This window comes from Siphateles boraxobius, unplaced genomic scaffold (assembly GCF_051911475.1).
Source record: "Siphateles boraxobius isolate OS27281-9 unplaced genomic scaffold, OSU_SipBor_1 48, whole genome shotgun sequence".
Taxonomy (NCBI): domain Eukaryota; kingdom Metazoa; phylum Chordata; class Actinopteri; order Cypriniformes; family Leuciscidae; genus Siphateles; species Siphateles boraxobius.
The window spans coordinates 13,111,842-13,124,272 of record NW_027509119.1 but is presented as its reverse complement, the minus strand read 5'-3'; the positions used below and the strand labels follow the sequence as shown (position 1 = coordinate 13,124,272).

Sequence of the window (12,431 nt, the reverse complement as noted above, 5' to 3'; positions counted from 1 at the left end):
ATTCTCTGTGTGTTTGAGCATTGATCACGCTAGAGCAGCGTTTGTGGATGACTCATGTTCTCCCGGCGGGAACATGACCATCGTGTCATTATGGTCGAGACTCAATGATCTCGTTAGAGAGAGAGTCCCCTCATCCACACCCCGATCTACACTCTCCACATGAGGTGGTACGTCGGCTGGTGGCCAGGGTGACCTGAGGGTGATGGTGTGGAACAAAACGCTGGTGATTCGTCCTCGGCCCACGCCCACCCTCTTCACTGACACAACCCGTGAGCGATCACGGGACGACCCGCGGGCTCGTCTTCGGACCTTCCGCGGGTTTCCTTTGACGTTCGATAATTAGATCCGATGTCCATCGCAGCATCACAGGGCGGGCTAGAATCTTCAGGAAGTGAAGATTCGCCAGTGCTGCCACCTTCGTGTGTGCATACAGCATTTGTCGAGTCGGATCCTCAGATGACGGCCATGCTTTCCCGGGCCGCCGCGAGCATCGGATTAGAGTGGAACCCTCCACGCTGTCCCGAGCGCTCGCTGCGGGATGATTGGTTTTTGGGTGCCCATGGGTACACTGGGGTTCCCCCAGTTGAACGCTCTGTTGCGATGCTACTGTGTTCTCAGAGTGCTTCTTCTTGGCGAGACCCTAAGCACCCGCCCGAAGCCTGTAGTTTTTCGTCTACGCTTGTGGCGAAATCCTATAGAGCCGCAGGACAGATAGCCGCCTCTCTGCATGCCATGGCCATTCTGTTGATCTACCAGGCCCAGGTGCTCAAGGACATGCATGAGGGCAGGACTGACCCTGTTCCGGGTCAGGTGATGTCCACCAATAACCTGTGGCTGAACCTGGCAGGATGTGCAGGATGCCGAGACACCCCCACGCCCAAGAGCAGACTAAGGCTATCCATTGCCACCCCCTACCTAACCCCCCCCCCCCCCCCCTCCCCCCCCCCCCCTCCCCCCCACATTATTTGCATATTTCCTCTGAGATATGAGATATGCTCCCAGTGTACCTTGGTATTCCTGTGTTAAGTAGTAGTCCTTCGTCCGTGCCAGTCTCACGACAGGGAGCTCATTTTTACGCAGGGCACTGGAAGACAGCTGTGAAGGTGGCGTGATTAGACTGGAACCCCAATTGTCGTCACGACGGAACTCGTAGTGACAATGAAAGGGAACGTCTCCGTTAAAAGGGAACGGAGACATTCCGTCTTCCTGCCACTTCCGCTGTACCGCGGGGATCGCCTGAGTTCAGTCTTGGGTCCTCAGCGAAGAAACATATCTGCATGTTGCCGGCGTCCTCCTTTTATACCCACGAGGTGGGGCGGAGTTGCGCCATGCAAATTCCGCAGACCCATGGCATTTCTTTGCCTTTGGCTCGTTTTGTAATACTCAAAGTCGATAGGCTTTCTAAACGAAACCCCATTCGTCGCCATGATGGATCGTCTCCGTTCCCTACTCAGGGAACGAGGGTTACATACGTAACCGAGACGTTTCTTTGACAGTTTTTTTAAACATCGCACAATTTCACGTCACAAGAGGGAGTTGTCTGCCCGTGGTTCGGCCGGCGACGGGATACATGATACATGATAATAATCTGTACAATATTATGATCTGAGCACAGTGTTACATATCATTAGCTAATGTGTATTTATCTATAAGCTAACAATGGTCTCTCACCAAGACACCTGACCGGTTCTCCACTGGTTCTCCTCACACCCGTCTCAATTTGTCTGACCAGTGGCGTAGCGTCTGGGTATGCAGGGTATGCACGTGCAAATGGGCCCAGGCCATTTGGGGGCCCGCCACCCAATAGAACGAGGGAATGTATTAATAATTTGTGGCCACAATAAATATATATTTTTGTATGCATGTCATGTGCAGTAATTTCTCATTTCTCTGTCATTTCTTGTGTGCATGTGCTTTTTTTTTGCACCCCACGGCTGCCGTGAAACTACCTCGTCATTTTTTTAATGACGCTGCACTACAAGCAAACGCTGCATAGCGCCAAATTAAAAAAAGAAAACAGTGTGTGAGAGGTTATTGTTGCTTCAGCGGAGCACTCATTTTGTAAAACTGAAGCTAATAAAAAAAATTGCGGACCACCATGTCACAGAATCTTCATAGAAGATTTGTGATGTCACAGAAAAGTCGTGAATTAAACACCAAGGACATCGTGGATGAATTTGCCGAAAGAAAGGCCTGGAGAATCCAACTAAAATTAGTGAGTAGGTTTGTGCTTTTACATTTTGGGCTGCTGTGTCACGATCATTTGTATGCATGCAGTAGTTTATTATTGACACTGACTGAGCTTTGGTTATTTTAGACTTGTTTGTTGTTCCGTTCTGGTTGTTAAAAGTTGTCTGGTAGTGTCTTTTTTAAGTTCTGTTTGATATGGTTTTTTTTTTTATGCTACAGAACTACATGTGTTTGAACATACATGTGTGTCAGCAGTGTGTGTACACAACCCTTTAATAGTAAAAATTAGGGATGCACCGATATGAAATGTTTGACTGATATCGATAATTATTTATATTTGAAAGCCGATAACCGTTATATTGTCCGATAAATCGAAATCCATTTTTTTTTATAATTTTTGAGAGCCTGATTTCAAAAACAAAAGTCTCACCATTAAATCCATGTCCCAAACACACAATTACAATGATGTTCTCATTATAATTTTATAAAGCCTATATGACAGATTTGCACTCTTCATGGTGCACTTAACTGTATTTTACAATAATATTTCAAGCAATCCAAAACCATCATGGCAAACAGTGTACATCTGAAGTGTCGGCTTTAAGATATCAGCCAAATTTTCTAATCGGCCCGATAGCGATAACATTAAAAAAGAACATGTATCCGCTGATACCGATGTGGTGGTTGATATATCGTGCATCCCTAGTAAAAATTCACCCACTCTTCTTTTTTAAATCCCCATAAATCATAAGCAGTGTCTCAGAACAAGCCGTTAGCAAATTCTACATTTTGTGACGTCACAAAATGTTCAGGCGCCACCCACGGCTGCTGATGGATTCTGTCCTATTAGCATAGACCCCGCCCTCAGTGAGCTGTACACAGTCCACCATTTTATACTCACTGGAGCAGCTGTAGTGATAAGAAAAATGTCTCAGCTTCATACTACGAAAGCCAGGTGTGTTGTTGTTGTTGGATATAAGAGTAAGCATAAGACTCTTTATTTACTCCCTGTAACTGAGCCACTAAAAACACAGTGGATCAGTTTTGTTTATGATGGGAATGTGCCCCTCAAGTTACCTAAAATCGTTCATGTCTGCGCTAATCATTTTACACCAGACTGCTTTATGAACAAGGGTCAATACAAAGCAGGTTTAGCTCAAGGATGGAGCAGTACCAACTGTTTGTGATCCAGGTTTACACCCTGAAGACGCAAGTATCACACTTTATATTTTGAAAATGATTGAAAATCGCCTTTCCAAATGTGCTTGTTAGCAATTTCCGCAACTAAAGTTACCACTAATGTCTCTGATTATATTCACAGAGACAAGAGTTATGTCATCATTTACATTTTATAGCTAAAAACGCTTATTGTTTATATAATTCATAACCACAGGTTTATCATTAACTATGCAGGAAGGCGATTGTCTTTTTAAATACTGTGTACGTTATCAGTATAGATACGAGACTAAAAAATTGAATCTTTTACACAGACCAGCACAGCAACACACTGTATCAGTAGTATGGGGGATGTTGGTTGCCAGACAGACTCACCAGAGCTGTAGGGGTGTGACGAGACACTTAGCCCATGAGACGAGACACGAGATTGGGTTCACAAGAATATTTTTGCACAGTATTTTTAAGAAATCCTCAATGACAAAACCCATGACTTGGAAAATAGTCTGGAGGTGCATTTTTAAATGTTTTAACTAATCATTTTGCAATGAATGTCATTTCAGTTCTACTTTCTGATCATGAATTATCATATGCATTGAAAGACAACAATATACAAGCACTGTAAAAGGTTTTGCCACAAACTCAACTGACTGGCTTCTCTCCTGTATGATTTCACACAAGTCTTTTCATACCTTACTGTACATGAATTATGAGGTTTAAGAACTTCTGATTGAGGCTGTGTGTGACCTCCTAATTGAACTCCTCTCCACAAATTTAACATAGAAAAAAACAGTATAAATAACAAAAATAAATAACACAGTTTTTTCTCAGTCTTATTAAGTGCAACCACTTTCAAAGTACTCTCTCAATATTCAAAGTGCAAACAGAGACCTGAACAGAGACCAGAGCTAAGGGGTGGTTCCAACTACGCTGCCAAGTCTAAGATAGGTTTGATATTGGGAGACAGGCTATTGTTTCAAATTTGCTGTATTGGAAGAGGCGGTGCTGAGCACGCATTCTACAAGATAAGATATTTATCAGACGCTTAGGCTCTGTTGCACAACGAATCCTCATGCATGGTCTTGTCAGTCATCTCGCCCTACTCTCATCACGTGATCAGTGAACTGTGATTCCTACTGCACTGTGTGCGGCTGTTTAATGGTTTAGTCAATTGTAAACTATTGTAAACGTTTACAATAGCAACCGTTATACAACTGAATTAAATGGTTTTTATTTCTATTAAAAAAGCAAAATGACAGTGGAGGTGGTCGCACCATAATGTAATGTAAATGTACCGGTGGCATATTAAATGCTAATTTCACTTTCATGCTCTGTCATGGCGATATCGCAAGACAGCTTTTCACCTCAACACTGCATAGTGTTGTTACACAACTTCTCCAGCAGCTCATCTTCCCAATGGCTGTGGTGCTTGAGGGGCAAGGCGGCTCGGCTATTCTCAGCCTGACTGCGGCGACGCGTCCATCCCTGCATGGGCATACGGGTCCGGTGACTCACGGCTTGGTGGCGCGGGAATCCCTTCCTTGCTCCCCTCCTGGACCTGGGAGGACACAAGTGTGCATGCACAGGAAAAAGAGTCCGGTCTCTCGAGGAGAGTCGTGAATGGCATTGCACAGCAACGGTGACGAGGCTCCATTCGATTCCGGTGTGCCTCATCACCCGCCACCAGTCTTGGTTGTTACAGCACCCCTCCTCTCTCTCACACCAACTATAGTTGGGAAGCTGACGAAGGGCGATGATTTAAGTGACGAGGTGGTGATGATAATAAGGGGGAGGCACCTCTTCCATCACAACAGTTATTCCCTATATCAGTAAGCACTGTTTTTACCTCCCAGAAAGGCCTTGATTGTACTCTTGAGTTTTCTGGAACATACATATCACAATATTCCTCATTTAAAGAAGGAAAAAAAAACTATGGAAGACAATGGGGTCCATCAACTGTTTGGTTACAGAGATTCTTCATAATATCTTCTTTTGTGTTCAGCAGAAGAAATACATTTAAACAGATTTGAAAGAACTTGAACAGCAGAACAGCGAGGATGGAGAGTCCGGGTTTATCCAGTGGAAGTGGGTTGTCGAGGATTTGTGGCACACTCCAGAGACGCCGGATTCAGTGGCCAAGAGATGCGTCGCACAGTAAAGAACTTATCTGAAGCAACAGAGAGAAGCAGCAACTGGCTGTGGTTGAGACGGAAAGAGTCTGGCTGGCTGCGTACAGGCCACCATGCTACGGTTTAGAAAAATTCTTGAAAATTTGAAGAGTTTATTTGTATAGTTTGCATAGTAATTACGTTCCTGTGTATTTTGCTTCAATGAGGATTGGTGTTTGGACAGATATTGTGTTTTGCGGTAGTATGTCATACGGAACCGTTGCCACTGACCGCTTTAACGTCCGCAGTGGGGCTCGACAGCCTTAGTCAACGGGTTGGTGCGTATGGTCGGGTTGTGGAGAGGTTGTGAGAGCTTGTGGTTAGGTCACATGTGAACTACGAGGAAGGAGCACCCTCAGCAGCAGGGGGGATGTAAAGGTCAGTAAGCTGGGCTGAATTGAGTGGGGGACGGAGGGGGGTGACTCTGGGACACCAGAGTCACTGTCGAGCCCTCTTGAGGTGTCGTGGGCTAGGCGACGAAACACTGAGGATGGAAGGTGCCCACTTGAAGACCCTAGAGATGTCCCCTACTCTGCTCAATCCAGAAGGTTGTCATGAGGGGACCGCACTGTGGTTGCAGCCGTTGTGTGTTCAAATACACTGCAGCTATTAACACCAGACAGAAGGAGATTCACATTACCATTTGGAAAGAAGCGTAAATGGATGGAGAAGCATAGGTTACTGTAAAGCTACGTCTTAGTTGGTGCTTATCTTGGCGAAAGCCGAGTACAAATCAGCATGAAGTTTTAACATCTACTCTTGTGTAATGGAAATCTTGAGGGTGAGTAAATGATGACAGAATTTACATTTTGAAGTCAACTAATCCTTTAAATTAAATCCTGGTGCAGACTGTGAAATTAATTTCTGTCCTTATAACTGTCGCTTCTGCTATTGTATGATATCAGCCAAATGAGAATATCTTGAAAAATAGCCAAACAACACTGACACAAAGTAATTATTTGGGGTCAATTTCATGTTGACTAAGGAGGTCAAGCGAAAGTACTATAGTTTTTGCGCGTTTGTGTGTGTCAAGGTCACCTTGGAGATTGAATGAGGGCCAACAAAACAGAATTGGAAAAGGTTGTGATTATGAGCACAGGCTGCTGAATGAACATTGACAGAGCAAATTTAGTCATTATGATAATTAGCCTTTCACAAGCCTCATCAAAGTGACTGATTGCAATCAGACCTGCTTTAATCTACAAAGTAGTACAGACACCGAACACTGTGACCACTGTATGCACGCACACACACACACACACACACACACACACACACGCACGCACGCACGCACGCACGCACGCACGCACGCACGCACGCACGCACGCACGCACGCACGCACGCACGCACGCACGCACGCACGCACGCACGCACGCACGCACACGCACGCACGCACGCACGCACGCACGCACACACACACACACACACACATTAATATCTATTCAGGGAAAAAAAACGAAATTATACTCTATTACACTTTAATTTAAAATACCCTAACATGCAAGAATTGGGCGAATTTCAGAATTTAACAATTGGCTCACTTTTAATTCACGAGTTGAAATTTGAATTCACAGGAGGATGCTGAACTGGTATTTGAATTGGAATAACAGGTGTAATTTACATCATTGGAATTCAAAGAAATGTAACCAATTCTAATGATTTAACAAAATAGGAAGATGAGAAATTTCTTAGATGTTTAAAATGTATATCCAAAAGTCTGTGGTCACTAATTTAATACATTGGGTGAGGTCAGAATTGCATATTATGTACTGAGTGAATTGAAAAATAAACATGAAAGTATTTTGCATGTCCCCCTTTTGTTTTAATGAGAAAATTTGTCCATCTTTATTGACATACTCACATAAAGCAATATACAGGCTACTATAAATAAAATCTCAGCTGCTTGATTTATTGTATTGAGAAAAAGTGAACTACGTATGTTATCGCCCAACTCTAATCTACTTAATGTGACTACAAGGCATTAAGATAATATAAACATCATGATTTTCTGTAAAGCTGATTTGAAAAAAATGTGCTTTGTGAAAAGTGCTACAGTACATTTGACTTAACTTGACTTTTAGTACTTACATTTTTGGGTAAAATATTCCTCTTTGAGATTTTGAAGTTAGTCTACTGTCAAGCCCTTTAGGAAACCTAATAGCCAAAATAAAAAATGCATTCAAACCATCATGATGTTGCATAAGGTCAGAAAAGTAATTTAAAATGTGTTGTGAAAATGGCAGCAGGACAACAGCAAGCATATCTCCAGATTCAACACAACAGCAGCATCCACACAAACAAAAGCTTCACACACACAGATGATAATACTTAAATAAGGAAAGTCCTGTCTCGCTGTTCTGCCTTCAACATTAGCTAATTTTCTAATCTTTTAAAATAGCTTAGATCGATTGAGCCTCAGGTTTCTGCCTCCATCTCTCTCGCAGCTCCTCACCTTCAGTCCTCATCACTAGTGACCTTGCCACTCAGGATCAAATACACTAACGGGATCTGCTTACATACATACACATGGTAAGGTAATTATATGCACACACAGCGGCTGACAGCTGGAGAGGAGGACCCTTACCCATTATATGATGGTGGAGTATAATCTACATGTTTAATTGATCTAGATTGTGTTTACTCATTTTGTTGTCTATACATTTTTGCATGACAGTTGAAACTTCTGTTGCGTAAAAGGCACTTTCCACAAATAGGATGCATTTTAAGGTCCCATTACTTAAAAGCATTAGAGGCACAAATGAAAACGGTCAGATTTGTTAGAAACTATTAAGAAGTCTTAAAGGTCTTGACCTTCTTGAAAGTATCCAACAAATAAATCTGTTGAACTGACATTATTTATTATACTGAAAAACAAATTGTGATTAAATAATTATAATCACTAAATATTAATTTAGCAGTCTCCTTCATTTTTCATGCAACCCTATTAACAGATGATTTATTAAAGTTGATATGAAACAGAAATTACAACTGACATACATATTGTGATGATTTTCCAGTGAAACGGCTTATCGGCAACAAAAAAACTTGATAGTATTCATCAGTTACTGATTAGATTGTTGAAAGAGAATGAAGAGAAATTTAGAAATTTTGCTAAACATGCATTAAGAAAATAAAACAAAATTGAAATAGTTACTGTTATTTTTACATAAAATATGTAATATATGAATTTGTCATAAGTAAGGAGTCCAGTATGGAAAACATATTATTTTATTGACCATTTGTAAAAAAAAAAAAAAAAAAAAAAAAAAAAAAACTTAATTGACTGTTCTATTTTGTACCTTATCCTTGTAAATCGCCAAAAGTAAACTCAGAATCTCAAATTTTTTTTGCAAATTTTTTTTTTTTTGACATGGAGATTACAATTACATTGGACGAACCATATGCAGCTTGGGCGTTTTAGCACACATGTATTTCCCCATGGATGCATGATTGGAATAATCTGTTTTGTTTAAGAGAGATTAAAATGCACCTCTATTTCACATTTCCATTTACTATTCACACACTCTTCTAATGCTGATGAGCGCTGATATCAGCACAATGATCTGGAGGCGTGGAAATAAAGTCCAGAGATAATAGTGAGCACACACATAAACACACAAACATGTTACGTTAAGGTCAAGCTTTCTCTGGGTTCATATGGACAGGAAGTGTTATTTTTAGCATTCAAGGGGTGATACAGTCAAGACCCCTTAGTCCCAGAATTTTATAGAAAGTAACCTGTTCTTAAAGCAAAAATTACACAAAGCTTCAACCTAATCCTGCTCCTATCCTAAACTGAAATAACCTGAGATCCTTTTTGTTTGTATGTCAGTAGCTGGGAGTCCAGTAAATCCTCATTTGATGTGGTGTTCCCCGAGGCTTTATGCTTAGACTGCTCTAAAGGTCCGTTCACACCAAGGACGATAAATGAAAGATTTAGCATAAGTTCTGCCAGGAAGACTTAATTACTACGTCACTTATTACCTTCACATATTTACAATCATGTCCTTATACTAGCTGTATAAAAGATCGGTACTTACACGTTTGAGTTCGCAGATGCTGACGCAACAACTACCTCCACCCTCCCCCACCACCATCAGGATGGTCCTGCCCATACCTTCCGGGGGGGTTGGCTGCGCCCCTGCCTTCCTCTTCAGGCAGTAAATGCAGATCCGCTACCCTCAGACTATGAACTACAGAGGCCTACACCAAAGAACTTTATAAATAATTGCTTGCTGGGTTGTCAATAAATTAATGCTTTGTTACATCATTATATCTCCCGAGTCTTTCTGGTAGAATGCTCTCCCGGTGCTGGTGGTTCTACAGCGCGAGTGCAGCGGTGGTCGCGACCCTTCTGAGCTCTCAACTGCTGTTTTAACAGCATCACAATTCTGTGTAAAAATTGTGTTTGTTTGTCTGACGGCCGGTTGAGGGCGAAGAAAGTGAGTGCTTCACTGGTACAGGCTGCACCATCCCTGTTAGTGTTGCCGCGACCATTCCCCTGTGTGCTCGGGTACTGGTGAGAGTTTTTTATTTCCTGAAAGAGGAACACGTGTGCGTTTGCGTCTTTTTATGGATGTAATTCCACCCGTGCATTTCTGGATGCGGTCGTTCCCTGTTTCTATCTGATGGTCACAATTGTTGCATCACGTGTTTGAGCTTACAGCACGCTGTTGTGTTGTGTTGTGGTGTTGCAGTGTCGTGGTGTTGAGATCGAGGCTCGCCTTCGTCTGCAAAGCTGGAGTCCCCATTACCATGCCCCGACCCCGGGTGGCGTATGGGATGGGTGATCGGAGGATAGTGATGGATGTCTCGCCCGGTAACCATTCCTTGTGGGCTTCTCACTCCTCCATCACACCGCAGCCGGTGGAATTTCCTGTTGAATGTGCTGGTCCCTCTGTAATGGACCGATCAGCCATTTCAATTGGGGTTCCCCCAGAGGATAGGATGTCGATAGCAGCATTGAAGGGTGAGCTGGCCCCTGGAGATGACGACTCGGCTGTGTTATCTCCCTTTGGGAGAGGAACGTTGCCCGAGCTGGATCCAGAATGGTCAGCTAAGCTGAAACGGGCCGCCAAGGCTGCCGGGCTCGAGTGGAGTCCTCCACAGTGTCCTGCACAGTCTCGGTTGGAGGATTGGTATATCGGGGCGGCCCACGCTGGTTCTCAGCTCGCCGCCCCAGTGCCTTTCTTTCCTGAGGGGCATGACGAGCTTACCAGGTTGTGGACGGCACCTTTCTCTGCCAGAAACTGCCTGAATAGCTTTTTCCCCCTCACTACCTTTGATGGAGGAGCGGGGAAGGATTCGAGGCTTTCCCTCCAGTGGAGCGGTCTGTCGCGACACAGGTGCACCTGTGTCCGGCGGCCGCTGCCTTTTGGACAGGGGATCCTTGTCTCCCCCCTAAGGCCTGTGAGCTCTCGTCCGTTCCGATGGGCAGAGCTTACAAAGCCTGTGGGCAAGCTGCCTCCTCTTTGCGTGCCATGGTGCTACTACAGGTCTATCAGGCCAGGGCACTCATGGACATGCACGAGGGTAGCCCAGACCGTGCGCTCATAGGTGAGCACTGCACTGCATCCCATCTCGCCCTCTGGGGCACGAGTGTTGTGGCGTGCGCGTTCGGTCTGGCGATGTCCACCTTGGTGGTTCAGGAGCGCCATCGTTGGCTCAGCCTGTTTGATATGGCGGATGCGGACAAGGTTCGGTTCCTGGTCTCCCCAATTTCCCAGGTTGGGCTGGTCTGCGACACGGCGGAGAATTGTGCCCAACAGTTCTCTGCCACCCAAGCACAGAGGGAGGCCATACGGCACGTCCTGCCCAGGAGGCCCGCTACAGCCTCCACCCCGCCGCCGGTGGCAGTTCCTCCGCCTGCTCGACACAAAGGGCGTTCCCCTGCCGCCGCTCCTGCTGGGCCTCTGCAGCAGCCTCCTCCAGGCCTTAGCAAGGAGCCGGCCACAGTGGGGATGCCCAGCCCGCTCCAGGTGCTGCCAAGCCAGGTGGCAAGCGACAGCAAAAGCATTCCTGAGTGGGCCGCTCAGGGATGGAGGAAGATGCTCTTGGAGTGGATCACCAATTTGTGCGCGTGTCTGTTCCACCGATGGCTCCCAAAAAAGTACCCACACTTCAAAGGAAGAGCAAATTCCTCTGTTCCTGGGTCCCAAGAGGGCAAGTCTGGCGGTGTGCGAGTCTGTAAAGCCTTGCACTCCTCAGCCCCCTCTTGTTCGGTCATTCGCTCACCCGGTCATTCACTTTCTCACACATCCCTGGCCACCTCATGGAGACAGGTAAGTGTTGTGTACCACACTCAGACCCTGCTTCGGGCCGCCTTCGGACCTTCAAAGCTGGGTCCCTGTCCTCCACCTCGCTGCCCCATCTCGGGTACGTCTGTGGTCCCCTGGCTTGGTTTGTGGAAGCCAAAAATGCTTCCGAAACGGTCCAGATGGCCCCAAACTATACCATCAGACTCAGCTTGCGATTCCTTTTCGCTCGGCTTCAGCCCAGGCTCAGTGATATTCATCATACCTAGGTGTTGAGCGGATATGCTCCTAAAATTTGTGATATTTATCACACTTAAGTGTTGAGCAATGCTCCTGTCTTGTGTACGCACATCGGAGTCTACTGGCAAAGGACGCGATGCCGCCGCTCCCTCCAGCCGATATGAAGGCCGGCTTCTATAAGCCTGTATTTCATTGTACCCTAGAGAGGTGGATCACGACCATCTTGGTCCTGTGTTAATTGAGACGGGCCCCCAAATGCTCAGTCCCCAAGATTGGTCTGCAGCATTTGACCTGACAGGTACTTCAGATCTCTATCCTTCCGCATCACAGGCCATCCTGTGTTCATGCGTTTGAAAGGTGTGAAGTATCAGTACAAAGTCCTACCCTTCAAGAGCTCATAGCCAGT

At 45.0% G+C, this 12,431-nt stretch overlaps 1 protein-coding gene across 6 annotated transcripts in view; it reads right to left on the bottom strand.

The window, feature by feature from the left end:
• The window catches only part of slc24a2a (solute carrier family 24 member 2a), a 168,463-nt gene that overhangs the window by 106,887 nt on the left and 49,145 nt on the right, over nt 1–12,431 (bottom strand). The window lies entirely within an intron of this gene.